Below are 16,682 nucleotides of genomic sequence, written 5' to 3' on the forward strand. Positions count from 1 at the left end.
CAAGAAAGGGTCTCCCCTTCTTGGATTTTGCCAGGGCTCCCAAACTTCCTGTTCTCACCTACACTTCCTGCAGGCAAAGCACTCTTGGTATTACCTCAGAAGGCAAAGGACATTTGTTACAGCTGCCAGAATTCTATCCTTAACAGCAGGCCTGCTCTGGACCTGTCCGTTGTGGCATTTTGTCTATATAAAGGGGGAAACAATTCCAGTAATTGATTTATCTTTGGACACTGGTAGAGGGAGGGTTCACTGGAACCTGATTAGTACAGTCTACTCCAAAAGTCTGTTGTCAAAGAGGTGAAGACCAGGAGGTCTAAGGAAAATGATAGCTCTTCTCCCCAACCGTCCCAAGGGCCTACTTGGGATGACCAGCTGGCTGAACAAGGCACACTGCAACTGGGCCACTGGTGCCCAGGATCCTGCTCACTGAAGGTGACCGAAGCCTGCAAGTGCTTTCTACAAACCTTCCTGTTTGGGAAGGGCAGAAGAAAGGACTTACCTTGCACCTGACACCCATGTGTGGGCCTCTCAGCACCCATACAACTGAGGAAGTGACCCCTGGCTCTCTCTGTGTCTCTGAACCATTGTGAAACCTGTTTGGGCACTTCCCACACGGTTTAAGCTGTTGCATGGTAACCACTAGTTATCTTTAACATTGACGCTCAACCACCGCAGCGTCCCTGGGTTTCACTCAATGCTGAAGATCTGCTCTCTCTGTATCCGGGACCCTCCGAGTCTTCTATCAGGTTTATAGTGAAAAAACCGAATTACAAAATCTCGAAAAAAAAAGCTCGAATGCAAAATCTCGAAGAAAAAAATCCCCCAACCCCCCTTTTTTTTTTTTTTTTTATTTTACCCTTTTTTTATACTTACCTGAACCCACAAATACATATAAATAAATAAATAAATAATTCGAGATTTTTTTTTTTTCGAGATTTTGGATTCGAGATTTTGGTAATTCGATATTTTGTTTTCGGTTTTTTGACCGACCACCCTTCTATCATTCTCAGCTTGTCACTGGCACCCTGGTTACCACCCTCAGACTCCATACAGTCGCTGCTGCAGTAATACAATGATGTATTGAGTCAATCGAGCCCACGCCCCCACTGAAGGCAAGTCTCTGCTTTTCTGCAGCCAAGTATTCCAGTGCTGCTGATCCGACATCACCTTCTGGCCCAGGTCTTTTCCCCACAAACTGTCACTGCTGCTGAATCGTCGTAACCCATTCCAGCCACTCCCATACTCAATGCTTAAAGCACTCAGACTCCCAGTGCAACACAAAAACCCTGGCCTAATGCTGTTGAGTACTGAAAGACAAAAACTAAAAGGTCTCTGAAGTGGTCCTGTCCCTCTGCTTCGCCTTAAAAGGACCCTAGTGACTTTTAAGCCTTTTCCCTAAATTCTTAAAAGACATATCCAATAACATTTTGCTGCTGAAATCTTTGCCTCAGCGCCCCGGTCTACAAACGCAGAGTGACCCTTATTTTAAGATCAGCTTCCTCTGTGTTTTTCCCTACACGTGTGGGCTAGTAGTTTTTGTAATAGCTGTGTGCATTTTTGTTATTTTATTTAATAAAATAACAAAATGCACAAACATTTTGCACAAACATAACAAAAACAAATTTTTAAATAACCTTGGTTGGACTTTTTCTTTTACTTGGGTACAGCAGTACTATTTCTGTTTGGATTACTTCTGTAACAGCTCACACACACCCTGAAGAGTATAACCTGCTTCACTTTTTATGATTGTGATCACTGCTGGTTTATTAGTAGTGTGGGGACGAGTAGGATTTTTAGTCACTACTCATACCTGTACTCCTGCAGAGCAGAACTCACGTTGTCACAGTCTCGTCCAACCTCCATTATCCCACCACTTCCAACCGCCGCTGGGTATTGCCTCCCAGCCTCCTCCTGATGCTCTCTTTGCCAGCACTCTTCTCTGTTCCTCAATGTTTTTCCGACAGTAAAAACCTCCTGAAGCTGCCCTGCTACAACTAAAACTCACACTTCAGACACACATCAACCCCACACAAGGGACTGACACTCTTCAGTGGGACGAGCCCAACGTTCCTCAGGTGGGCCAATGGCTAACAGGCAACTCTCAGTCAGTTGATCCAGCCAAGGTGCCATGGGGAAGGCAGCCCCATCCAAGCCTCTCTCGAACCGGGGGATGATCAGATTATGTCATATGCAACCCCTCTCCATCTAGAGATAATGGACAGGTTCCAGGCATCACTGGAGCACTATCACCGACCCAACGGCACACATTTGGTTTTGTTTGTGCTCCAGAAGGTTACTTGACATAAGTGACAGACAGTCTGGTAAAGCTACAAAGCGGTGTATGTTGTTACAGGTGCACTAATGATCTCGCCATAGTCTTCCCCAGTCCCAATGCCCTCCCCTCACACATCGTGTGTGCCCATGGAACTACCCGCTCAGGCTCCTTATTCCAAAATGTTCCTCTCGCACACTCTGGCCATCATTGGTTTTTGCAGATTTTACCCAGTAATCGCGGCATGCAATAATTCTGGGAATGTAGCTCATTATGAGAGATCCACCAGCATAGAGTCATTGATGCAGAATTTTGAAATACAGCACGTCATATTTCAGAAACTCTGTATACATAACGTTGTTTTTTTTAATCCATCCTCAGTCATATTGTTACTGTACAATGTTTAGTAGAGTAGGAAAGGGTCATGCAATGTAACGAAGGGCCATCTGGGGTTAAAGCTGTTTTTGAGGTGTGAAACTATGCTTCAAAAAGAAATTCTGGTTCGTGTGTGCCCTTGTTCCCGTTATAGGTCCTCGTGTCCGGTTGGGGTTTTTCTCCAGTCCTCTACAAGCACCTCCTTCCCGCTCCCTGGTATGCTATACTATGCTCTGTCAGTCTAGCTTTTGCTAAGTCATTGTTGTGCTTTCTTAGGGTTGGTTTACTAAGCTATTTTAGGCTATGGTTGTCCAATGTGGATCTGTTAGGATCCATGTGTTTGATCCCAAAAGCATCTTTGCCGAAAATGCGTGTTTAAAGTTGTGCTTCTGAATGTATTTCTTCCTTTCATCAACTTCCTTCATCCCTGGATCTGCAGTCAACCCTTGTGTTGTTCCCTTTTTAATAATCTCTTCCCAATGTCTATCTTGGAGCTAAAATCCATGAGTTTTGCACCTTGCCATTTACATTTGGGGTGAAATGTCTTTGCATCGGTGTATTTGCATTGGGTTTGCTCATTTTTCAGGGAATAAGCAAAACAGATATAAAAGAAGACAAAGCGGGATAGAAAAAATAGAAAGGGAACAGGAAACAGGAGCTTGCATCCCATTAAAAAATTACAAATGCATGGATGTAACGTATTGGGAGAGAAGGGAGGAGTTATTTATTTATCCCGATCTTTCTATTTTTTTGGACATAATGCTGGTTTATTATACTATGTGGTTATGGGGTGATCTCCCCTGCACTTTTCCCCTTCCCCCTTGCCCTTGCGCAATTTCAATGTCACCTGGCCTAGTAAGGTCGTCTCTTTCTTCCCTCTGTTCCCCCTCCCTTGCCTCGTCGCACCTTGAAACACTTGTGTATAGGCGCATTATAAATGCCATATCATATCATATAATTTCATGTCAGGTTTCTTTGTACAAATTTGACAAGCACTTTGAAGCAGCCAGAAGGCGGTATTTGGTGATCCACAAAACACTCAAATAACAAAAATAAGTGGAAGCCAGTTCACGAAAAGGAACATAACGCCTAAAGTAGACTTGCAAATGTAAACTGGTAGGTCGACTCTGCATCCCTAGATGGACATAAAATGCCCCTCCTGCCCTCTAAACAGGGCGTGGCAACTGTAGCCCAATGCGAGAAGTGTAAAAAAGATGGATTATGCAAATGAACTCCAAGACGTAACCAGTCTGAGGTTAAGACAATCCAGCCTTCCACATCCACACACCTATAACCATCACCATAAGCTCCTAGCAGGTCTCAAAAACTTACAGGAAGCCTAACCCAGGGCATAACTCTCAGGATCCACAGTTCAAAGCCCACTCTCATTTAAGCTCTGCAGTTCCTACCAGCTTTCCCATCTATAGAACCTTCGCCTCCATGGTTGAGGAAGGAAGTAGAAGGGCCTTTGCTCTCCTGCTCCCTTGTGTGTACACTAAGTAATGGCAACGGGGATTGAGGAAGGCCCCAAAGCCTGACCACCCCAGAGCCAAAGACTTGCTCACATCTCTAGTACATAACAACAGGTAGTTAACCTCTAACCACCTATTATACAGAGTCACTCTATCACATTCAATTTGTCCCTAGTTGGACTTGTGTAGTCTGTACTTAGCTGTAGGACTACTGTTGAGGTCATCTCCCAAAGCACTTTTTTGTTGCTGCGTTGGTATATGCATTTCTACATGTATTGTTTATGTAGGTATGTGGGGATGGGGTTCGCATGGGGTTGATGTGATCAATTTAATGTCATTGTGCTATTTTTCTGTTTTGAAAGTTATGTAGTGCTTAGTTTTTGTGCACAACCTATTGATGAAATCTTATATGCATTGGGCAGGGTCCTTAGTCACACAGCGTACTGTACAACCATATTTTGATTTTAAACTTTCTTTTTTTTTTTCAAATGCTTGTTGCCCCAAGTAACAAATGTGGTTAGAGGTTGACTACCTTGTGCTTTGGACTGCCCCATAGTGTCGCCTACCCCAATGAATGATTTTAAGCTTTAGAATGCCGGCTAAACCCTGATATTATTTGCGTGTTAAATACAAAAACCTGTTCAACTTTTTTGTTGCACTATAAATGTCTTTCACATAATTTATAGCCAGCAGTGGAAATGGAACAAATGTGGTGGGGGGTCCCACAACACAAGGGGGGAAAGAAACTGCCAAAAATGGAGGCACTAACCCCTGTGTGCGCCAAATCTGCAAAACTGCGAATAGTTCATAAATCACAAAAAGGCTGCATCACCCTGCCATGCACAGGCAAAGTTGATGTCAAAACAGAACTCCCTGCAGGAGAATGCCAGTGGGTTCTGTCACCTGTCACCTGTTACCTGTCACCTCTCACATGCAGCAAGGCCACAGAAGGGCTAAAATCCTAAAATGCCTTTAAAATACAGTTCTCTTCATCCATTGCAACCTTCAAAGTGCTGTTTTGGTGCTAATTTCAGTCATTTTCCCAGTGAGCTATTAAAATGAAAAGTGGGCTGAAATCACAAATTCTCCAGTGCAGTCCGAGGAATACAGGTCTCACTGCCTGACAGTTGCATGAGGAAACTAGATGTCAAACCCAGTTCAAATGTGTTTCTTTTTCCTGAAGAAGTACAAAATTCGCCTGTTTACAGCATTTTTCTGTGAAGGGCTTAATTCCTTTAAAAATGTCACAAACCATTATTAACTCTGTTCATTTTATATCTTTTAAATAAAAGATTGTAGGTGAATCCCAGTGGAAGTAACTGCTTAATTCTGATTGGACAGTGCCTAGCCTGGGAAGGTTTGACACTTCAGTTTGACATCCCCTTGCTACAGGAAGGCTAATGGAAGCCTTGATGGTTCCCGCATTTGACCACAAGGAGCACCATAGACTTCATTAGACATTCGTCTTGTGGCTGAGCCAAGAACAAAGGACAGGCTGAACATTGACCTCTGCTGGCGATGGGCAGGATGCTTCCCTCTACACCCCACTCTGATCAAAGGGATCTGACAGCTGTTCTTTGTTGAAAGGAGACAAAAAAACTCTGTTCAAAGAAACTCTGATGTTTAAATCTGTATTGTGGTCAAGTTTGAAACTCTTTAACTGTGCAACCTAAAGAAGGATAAATCTGAAAATTGGTAGATATAAACCTAAGTTCAGGCTTTTGCTTTGAAGACATTGATGAACTATGTACCACTTAAGGAACCAAAGTTACTGAAAAACCATAATTGTAGCAGAACTATTAATGTTGAAAGCCTAAGATTGTATATACACGATCCAGTGATAAGCACCCAGAGATGTACTGAATTAGAAATGATTAATCCAAACTGTTGTGATTAAAATTGATAAAATTGATATAATGAGAAAGACAACTTGCACAGTGATGGGAAATGAATGTAAATACAACCCATCAAATATGCAATGTATATGTCTGATTTTATTAGGAGACATAATTTTAGAAATGTACATTTGTGCAAACGTTAAGTTTTGGTCAAAATCAATGTGGGAGTTCCTAATCCCATCGTAAAGATGACAGCTCTGTTCTGACTGCCAACCAAAACAAGGCAAGGGCCTGTGGCCACTCGCAGCCGAGGGGGTGTGTTTTGAAATTCTGCCCACACCATAAACTTTGTGATGGATAAATATAGGAGTTTTCAACACACTTGGACACACTGCTCCCAGAACACATCCAGATTTCTGCGCAGCGTCTTGTTGCTGATTTCTTCATCTTGTCCAGAACTTTTCATCTTGCAGCTGACTCCAGACTTCTTGCTGAATCCAGACTTTAGCATTGCTGAACTCTTTTTAGCTAGAACCAAATTCAACCATCCCAAACTTGAGGGGATTTGATACTGATTCAGTCTGGCTTGCTACCATTAAGGCTTGCCGCTAAAACTTGCATCCTGCCCTGCTATCTACCGTGTCCAGTGACCAGAAGGGCCCATCCAAATCCAGTTGATGTGCCATCCACAATTGACCAGAACTGCCCTGCTGATCCAATCCCACCAGAAGTGCCCTGATGCCGGTAGACCTGACACGATCCCGTGACCAGAACCCTGACGGTCCAATTTTAATTACAAAGGACTGCAAGTATTAATAGGAAGAACAATGACCCATAGTATATTTACATTGTCTTATCCCAATATCATTCTATCCCATCTTTAATTTCAGAACCCTAGTATTGTCAGAACCATTCTTGGGCTGAGTTTTATCTCATCTGTGTTGCAAAACCATAACTCATCAGTGATTTGGAGTAACTAAAGTAAATCCCAGAAAGAAATCGAGTATCCACCACGTGAAGGGTTACGCTGGCCACGTAATTGAAGATTCCCGGGTGGCATCCTCTTTTTCATAGTCATTAATATAGTATAATAAAACGGTTCATAGACATAATTTCGAATACAAAATATTCGAAAGTCAAAAAGTCGAAAAAAAAACGTCGAAAAAAAAATGTCGAATTTTTTTTTAATGACGTTTTTTTTTCGAAATGGGGGGGTTCCCCCCAACCCCCCTTTTTTTTTTATTTTTACCTTTTTTTTTCACAGAAGCTAGAGCCCAAAAAAAAATATCGAAAAAAAAAACAATTCGACATTTTTTTTTTCGACATTTTTGATTCGACTTTTTTGATTTTCGAAATTTTGTTTTCGAAATTATGACTGGACACCTAATAAAACCTATCTGTCAGTTTTAAAACCAAACCTTTGTTAAATTTTTGCGCCTATTTTGCAAAAATGCCTCTCACTAATACCTCTATAACTTCTTCAATTTTACAGATAGAAACGAAATTTAAACTCTCACTGATACCTAAGACCTTTAGCTACATCCACAACCAAAAACCACCATTTTTATCGGAAATCGCATAGTGAAATTTGCCGCGAATTTGCAGTTTTCAAAAGTTACACTTGTCTTTTTCCCATTCAAGTGCTTCTTCAATTCCATTCTGATCTAAAGGGTGTACTGTTGTTTATCTTGTAGCTCAGGTGTGTTAGGTCCTTTTTAGTGTTGCTTTCCTAAGAATTTTTATCCATTTAAGCATTTTTGACTATTTTGCATGGTTTCACAAAGCCATTTTCACCTGTTAAAAGTGTCCATTTCTAAAAACGGTTTTCTCTCTTGTTTGGGGAGGGAAGATTGCATTTAAAATCTAGACATTGGTGGTCATTCCCAGGTTGGAGGTAAGGGAAAAACGATGCCGGTAAAGGATTAGCGGCATTGCTTACCGCTCTGGACCTGATACCTCCTCACACAGTCTAGTTGTGTTTTCGGCAAAGATCTTGCCCAGAGAGGTGGTGTTTTCTCACCACTCCTGCCTTGCTTGGGCATTGTCACTTACAAATTGTCACACCAGGGCAGTTAGCTCCTCCTGCCGCTGCTGCCCTGCCGGTACACCTGTGGAGGTGGAGGGTGCTTGGGTGTCATGTACAATGTCTATCGGCTCTCCTATGGGACTCATGGCCCCTTAGTTGTACTCCACCCCAGACTGCTCCGGGGTGGTGTTGTGGTCGGAGTCCAACGATGTGAGCTGTGGGGATGGTGTCGGACTTGGTGTGCGGAGCAGTTCTGAGGGGTCGTCCTTCCTGCACCTCCTCCTCAGCCAGTGGTGCTGTGGCTGGTGCCTCCCCGACTGAACTGGACTCTGCTGAGTGTGTTGCTTCAGCTGTGTCCTGAGCCAGTGTGACTGGTGTTGCAGGTTCTATCTCGACGGCCCTTGGTTGCACCAATGCCGTGGCATCCGGAGGTGGTTTCCTCTGTGGTGCATGGCGAGCCTTGTGTTGGGCTTTGGAGGTCGGGGTGTGGTTGGCTGTGGGGGTGAGTCCTGTGCCTCGCTGTCATGGTCTGAGCCTGTGGGGGGGTCGAAGAGAGGGACGGCGTGAGTGATGGTTTGATAAGCATCATGCATACATTTGTATAATTGCTCATCTACACAATAGAGGGTAATAGGAAGTTGGGTTTGGATGATCACGTTGCTCGCTATATGGGTGGGTAATGCAGGCATACGTTGGGGTCACTCATGTTGGAGAAGACGTATGCTATTTGACATTCATATTTGTTGTGGCCTGCATGCAGTGACTTATGCCATTAACATATTAGTGTGGTTTGTGTAAGGTATGGCAATGCCTTGCTGCAGGCCTCTGCATGGGTCTGTGCTGCCTACGACAACTATGCTGGGAATCTGCATTGGACCATGGCATGCCTCTTTAGACAGACATATCGGTGGACTATCATGAGACTCTGCATTACGGTGTTTTCTTAGGACACTCACCTCCGTCCGCAGATGACGTGGCCCCACACTCCATGTCTCCCACGCCTTCAATAGCCTCCATGCCGATCAGGCTTGCGCATATGTCCTCCCACCGGGACAGTTTTATGGGAGAGCTTGCTCATCCACCAGTTGACATGGACTGGCTCCTGGTGGCTGAGAGGATTTTGCGGACTCGCAGGCGCAAGTCATCCCACCTCTTCCTGCAGTCCTTGGTTGTGCAGGGGGTGTTGCCAACTGCGCTTACTTTTTCCGCCACTAGTGCCCAGATCGCCTTCTTTCTGATTATGGCCTCCTTCTTGAGGCTCTGGGCAAACATGACATCTGCATGTTCTTCCAGGGTCTCTGCGAACATGTTCAATTCATCTTCATTAAAGTGCTCCTTGCGCTGGCGGGAGGTGCCCTTTTTAACAGCCTTGGGCATTGTGGTGTTGTGGTGGATTGGATTTCACACACAGCAATATCCTACAGGTCCTGCCTGATGAGGATAGCAATGGATTGGGTTTTTAAAGATGGCCGCTGTGCTCTTTCCCGTTCCTGTGCGATGGCGCTACTTCCGGTTCCGCTGATTTACAGTCACCGCTATTAGCGGTCACCGCTAAAAGCGGTGACCGCTAATGCCGTCTTGCTTCATGCCGGTAGTGCAATCTGCACTTTACTTGATGGTGCTAAGGGCCTTTTTGGGAACTTTAGCGGCATGCCAGTAATGTTGTTACCGGCATGGTGCAAAGCTCGTGCCCGCGAGGTCGTAATAGTCCTCTATTAGCAGGCTCTGACCTACACGGACACGGTATTTACTCCATGCCGGTAAGGGCAGTTACTTACCTCCGAACTCGGAATTACCCCCATTGTCTTTCATTCCTGAATACCTGCTGATTGCTGACATCTGTGTAGGATTGCTCATTTGTACCTTCAATACTTTGCAGGGGAAATATTAACCTAAACGCTATCTGTTCAACAACCAAAACTTTTCTTTTTCCTGTGTTTTATATTCTACAGTATTACAAGAGAATTCAATTCCTTTACTTTTTTTTTAATTGTATTGTCACTGTTAGGTGATTGCTGCCCCATCTCTATATATATATATATATATATATATATATATATATATATATATATTAAAATGTATGGGTGATTTGAATATTAAATAAATAAATAAATAAATATTTACCTTTACAAACTAGCCTGATTCCTGGTTTAGTGTGACCTGGGGGGTATTTTGAGATGGGTATGATATGAGTGGTATATCATTCAGAATATTGAACTTATAGACACAAATAAAATAAGTATTTCATTGCGCACTACATGCTAGGGGAGACCTGGGTGTGTGCCTGATTGAAATCCTTAACAGCTTGGGGGCTTGTGCCATGATTCTGAATTTGAAATACCACCCGTGACAGTCTAACACAGCATACTAGCCTGCAGCGTACAGACACCTTGCTGGGTTGGGGTACTGTGCTACACTGTACAAACACCTCTCAAAATAAATACTCCAAAAATTAGGCCTGTTTGTTAAAGTAAATTAACCCTGAAATAAGTAATAAGGAAATTTCCAAAATGGCGATCCCAGTAGAGATTAATATTGCTAGGGAACACCTCCTACACAAACGGTTTGTCAGGGGAGAGTGGCCTGAACAGAATGAGCAGATCTGGCTACAAGAAATAAAACAACAGGTCACTGCCAAAGGCCTGGATATATGGCATGACAAGGGCCCATTGCACCAAGCGCTTAGCGAAATGTATAGGGCCCCAGAAATAAAAGAGGAGCAGTGTAAAATTGCCACAATAGCAGCCTACCTGTACCTCCACATAGTAATAATACAGGAAAAGCATGCAGAAAATATAGTTCTGGCAAAGAAGCAAGGGGAAACACTGCAGAAAATCCAAACTGAGCTAGACTCTGTAGGGCAAAGGCCACAGAAGAGCCAAGAATTAGAAACAGAGGCTAGGAAGTATATTACCAAATTAAAAGAAGATATGGCTCTCTTACAGCAAGAGAAAGCAGAACAAGATACCAAATTACAGACACTGCAAGAGGAGTGTCAGGAAAGGGTTGACTCTTCACAACAGAGTCAACAGAAACTGGAGCAACAATTACATTTTAATAGAGCCTGCGCAGAGCAGGTAGTCACCCTACAAAACCGCCTAGAATCCTTGAAAGAGGAAAATAATAAAGTAATTATTAAAGACATCCACTCTCAAGAGGAATTTGATGAGGAGCAGCAGAAATCTAGTGCATTTAAAAAACAGAGATGACCTGGCCGCACACAGGGGCACTCTAAGTCAGGGAGGGACGCCTTAGGCCGAGGAAGTTAACCAATTAAAAACTAAGTTAGAGGAAAGAAAGTTGGCCCGCCAGGAGCTTAGTGAATGTAAAAAACCAAATATGAGAAGCTACTAGAGCACACCAGGCGGGTGGAGGATGCTCTGGAAAAGAACACTCAGACCAATAATGACAAAACTCGGGAGGTGAGTCTCCTGCAGCAAAAATTGGCCAAGTATTTCCAAACCAGGCAGGAAGCACAGAGAGACAATGAGGCTCTCTGTGAAAAGAATGATATGCTCCACAAACAGATAGCCATGCAAGAGCAAATCATTGAGATTAATAAGGCCTTAATAGAGGAACAAAAGAGTCCGATTTTGGCATGTCACCAGGGAATAGGGGCTGAAAGAGAAGAGGTAGGAAGGGACAGAGAAACCCTTGAGCATAACATCAGGACCCCTGCAATCAGGGACTTTAACCCCTTCAGTACCATGGACTCTGCCGCCCTCATGTCCACTAGCTCATATGAACCAAGGGCCATATGAATGGTAGACTTCAGCCGAATGGGCAACATGGGACTGACAGATCAGCACCTCCCAGAAATGGATGGGTGGGTGTCCCTGTACAGATTCCCAAATGTTAGGGCTAGCCTCTCTGATCAGGAAGACTCATGTGAGGGGAGAATCAGGGAATTGGATCCTCAAAAATACCGCCTACCAAAGGATCAGTCTGTCAAGTTTGGTGGGGAACTCCAGGAAAGTAGGCCCACAAAGAGTATCTTAAAAACCTCTTCCCAGATAGGGCAGTGGGTGGGGGGTGAGGGGGGACTCAGCCAATCCCCAGAGCAGGGGAGAGTCAGAAGACTCTTCTGAGCTCCACAGGCATCAATAAACTAGGACCCCACATTCTGCCAGCCATTCTCAAGCTCGCAGAATCAGGGAGAGCCTAGAGGATCAGATAGCCACCTCCTGTAGCAGTGCCTCTGAGTCAGAGGATGAGTGGACACGGGTGACTAAGACTAAAAAGGCCAACAAAATTAAGAGGGCTCTACTGAAAGATCCCCTGAAACAGATCAAGGCCATTAGGAGCGTCATAACTCCCTATCACAAAAATGCCAAGTATTCAGTCTGGGAGCACCTTGAGTTATACGAGCAAATGATGGATACTTTCCATCTACAAGATAGCCAGATTTGTATCCAATATGTCAAGTGGACATTTTCCCCTGAATACTCCAGCTTCTTTGCAGGGCTGGAGGATCAGAACCACTCAAGATGGTCCACCTATAGGGCGGCCATCTTAAAACATTTTTCTGTACATATGAACCCCCAAGAGGCCCGCAAGGCGGCCTACAATCTGCAGTGTGGGGGAAGACCAGGCCCCACAAGAATTTGTGCAAGAACTAAAACGTGCCTTTGCGCAGACCACTAGGAGGGTGCGCACAGACAGCAGGGAGTTCATTAATACCTTCTTTCATGCACTCCCTAAATACATCATGACCCAGCTGGTGAGGGACATTCACAAGAAGAGATCACTAGACTGGGTCACTGAACAGGCGACTCGTATTTTTGAAGTGCCGAAACCGGTAGAGAATAAAAATACAAATAAAAACCCCAAACCAGCCAACACCCCTGCTGCTGCTAAGGTGGCGCAGGTAAAGGTTGCCCCCATTTTAGATCTGGAGATGGGGGGGGCCTACAAATATTCCTGTCCAGAATCGATCTTCTAACCAAAGACCCAGAAGTCCCTCAGGCCAATCCCAAACAGGTAGTCAGGGAGATAATCCCACAAATGGGACTCCTAACTCCCCTGATTATATCAGCCCCGTTACAGACCGATCCTGGGGTATGTGTGGACTCCCCCAGCCCAAGAGGGGGATCCAACCAGGTAGCTACCAACCCAGGAAACTTCCCTCCTAACTTTCCCCAGGAGGGCAGTAATCCCCCAAATGCCGGGTTGAACTTCTTTCCCCGGTGCCCGCCAAATTTCAACCCCAAAAACAACCCTCCTTTCTTTCCCCACTTTCCTGAGCCCAGACAGCCCAATCTGGGAGAGGGGAGGCCAAGGGTGGAGGGTTACCAGAACTATCCCAACCAAGGGTATTATGGGAGAAGGGACAGTTACCCTTCCCGTGATCCACCCAGGATGGACCAGAGACCCCCGTACCAGCCAGAGCAGGTGTCCCAACTGGAGCGCCAGGTCCACAACTTGTCACAGGATCTGGGCCGCATGTTGAGGGCTCAGCAGAACCCGCAGATGAACATGGCGGCCCAGAACTCCACAAACCAAGGGTTGGTACTCCAGAGCAATGATGGGGAGAGAACTCCGACAACCCACCGGTTCCAAGGGAGGAGGCAAGGGGGAAAGAGAGGTATAAAGCCTTAGAGGAAGCTTCCTTCCCCACTTGTGAAAAGCCCCTGGAAACCCAGGAACTGGAACCAAAATCTCGTGCCCCCCAAAATCTGCAACCTAAGGAACAGAGGGCGGGTAGAAGAAATAAAGGACCTAAAATGACCCATTTTGTGGAGGATGTTAGTGTCTTCCAATTTGAAGGAGAGGGGTCCTCAGCTGACTCTGGGAAAAGGATCTTCTCCTTCAGGGATGGGGGAACTCCACCCAAAGAAAAATGGGTCCCGGGAGATCCTAATCAAGACTGGGTAAATGTGGGGACTGAGTTAGAACCACCCATTAATGATCAGCTAGAAAGCCACCTTGCCCAAACATATTCTGGGGACTGCCTCCAAAAAGGGGAGCAGCCCAGAATCAGAAACAGAGGACCCCAAAACTCCTGCGATATCCAACTGCCACATTTTTCTTGCAGATTCCCAAGCTCCCACACCAAATCCTGCCTAAACTACCCCTGTGTCAGAATCAAGAGTCAAGAAATTAACCCACCAATTGGCCCAAAATGCACATTATCTTTGCCCCCTTGAGGGGAAGGAGGGAAGATTGTATGCCCCAGTCCAAATACAAGGGCAATGTACATTTTTGGCACTGGTGGACACTGGATCCCAAGCCACCCTTCTGTCAAAAAGGGCTTTTGATCAGCTGAATTCAGGAAGGGGGGAAAGATACCGGATCCCTCTCACCCCTCTTCCTGGACAACTTCAGAACTTTGATGGGAATGAAATACCTGTCCAAGGGACTGCAGATTTGGAAATTAAAATTGGGCGACACAAGGTGAAACACCCAGTCATAGTTTTGACTCCAGAGGACCCACCATGTTTACTGGGGAATGACATCCTGCGTAGAGTGTTTCCCCTAATAGATTGTGTAAACAAGGTCCTCTAGACCCAGACTAACCGACCAATAAAATTAAAACATAGCGTCAACCATGTTAGTTTAAATGGCACATGCCACATGGTTGAACAAAAACCTGACCAAATTGAATTCCATTTTCAAAACAACAAAATCCCTGACGTGACAGTAATTGCAGTAGGACAACAAACTGGTAATGGGAAGTCCTCCCCATTTCTGAAAATCAACCTTCGTTCCAGTCTAAAGTGGCATTCCACACTGGAAGGAAATACTCTGAAATTCTATACCAATTCAGAAAATCCCACTTCCATAGTCCAAAATGATGAGAAACCAGCTCAAAGCTTGGCTGACATTCAGAACATTGGAGAACAGTTGGTCATCCCTATTCAGTTAAATGAGGGGAAGGATTCTGTTCTCGCCCAAGTGTGCATGAACAACGGTAAGAGCTTCATCATCGAAGCCATGTTCTGAAAACTCCCAAAAGATCCAGCCATTCCCACCTTTAAATTGATAGATAAATGGGAAATGGACCTGGAAACTCCCAATTCCAAACATCTCCTGCCTAGCAGGTGTATGCTCAAAATTTCCATAGGCAACAAGAGCAAAGTCCAAAATTGTTGGGTCTTGCGAGATGTCCCTGCTGCATTTTATTTAGGCAGTGACATTCTCAATCGCTTTGCCATTAGTTTGGACCTAATAAACTTCAAAAACCGGTCCCGATTGGCGGGTAATCCCATGGACTTTGATGATCCAGAGAAAGCATGTTTCTCAGCTCAACTGCTGCCATATGCAGTTGAATTTCAGATTGGAGAGGAAGACACTATCCCAGAACGAACCCGACAATTCCCACTTGAAGCATGAATTAAAAGAGGACAGAAACTGCAAAATCCTGACGCGTATGTTCACCTCAATGCCCATCTCCAACAGCAAGGGTTGGGGTTAAACCCAACACCACTAGTCAATAGAGAACACAACACCATTCCAATAGTGGTAGATAACAGCGACCTTAGGAGTATCACTCTGGGCGCAGGCACCATTATTGGAATGGCAGTTGATGACCGACATTTTTCCATAGATTTAGGTAATGAACTGATAGGACCAATCCCCAATGACCGTCTTGACAGCGTTCGCGACAATGACACAACACCAGACAGGATGTTCACCCGGCATGGGGGGAATTTCCTGGTGTACTCCTCCTGCCCTTATGGTAAGAAAGAGGTGACCTGCGACTTCAGGAGGGATGAGGGGATCTTTCAAGTCCACCAGGACGGCCATCCTCACATGAAGCCATCAGTCCAAGTCAGTACTTTAACCAGGGACTTCACCCAGCTGGAGGAGGCCGCTGAGATAGGCAAACCAGAAGTCTTTCAGGGCTTCAGGCAGATGGTTGAAGAGTGAGTCAACCTAGCTGATGCCTGTGAGACTCTGGAGAAAAAATTGAAACAAGTTTTCTTAGATTTTCAAGATCTCTTTGCGGCGGATTCATATGACTGTGGTCGCACCGAAATCCAAACAATAACAATTCCCATGGACCCTGGCATGACTCCAGTTTTTGTGAAGCAATATCGCTTGCCACTCGCGTTCATGGAGTCCCTTACAGAAATAATTAACCTTGAGTCCTGTGGGATAATTCGTCCAGTCCACAGCACCTTCATAATCTGGTGCTGGGGATTTTCAAACCAAACGGCCAGTGGAGACTCTGTGCTGACCTAAGGGAGCTAAACAAACGGATCCACTTCCAGATGGCCTCTTCCCTACATTGACCAAGGGCTGGCCCAGATCCAGGGGTCAAAGGTATACACTGCCATTGACCTGACCAATGGGTACTGGACTGTACCTGTCAGTAGGGAGGACCAATACAAGCTGGCCTTTACCTATGGGGGGCAGCAGTACACCTGGACCCGGACTCGCTTCTGATACATCAACTCCGACAATGAATTTTATATCTTCTTGCATAAGGCCATGCCCGACTTGGGTGAAAAGGGTAACCTGGCCTACATCGATGATGTTCTGATCAAAAGCTCAACTGTGGAGGAACACATAGCAGAGATCCGTTATGTTCTGACAAGGTTGAGGGCTGCCGGAGCAAAACTATCTTTCCAAAAGGCACAGTGGTGCAGGACCTGTGTCAATTTCTTGGAGCATGAGATAACTCCTGAGGGTCTCTGTCCCCAGGAAAAGAAAGTAGAAGCACTCCTGAAACTAAAAGACCCCACAACTCTGCGGGA

This window comes from Ambystoma mexicanum, chromosome 11 (assembly GCF_040938575.1).
Source record: "Ambystoma mexicanum isolate Mex_15411 chromosome 11, UKY_AmexF1_1, whole genome shotgun sequence".
Classification (NCBI taxonomy): Eukaryota; Metazoa; Chordata; class Amphibia; order Caudata; family Ambystomatidae; genus Ambystoma; species Ambystoma mexicanum.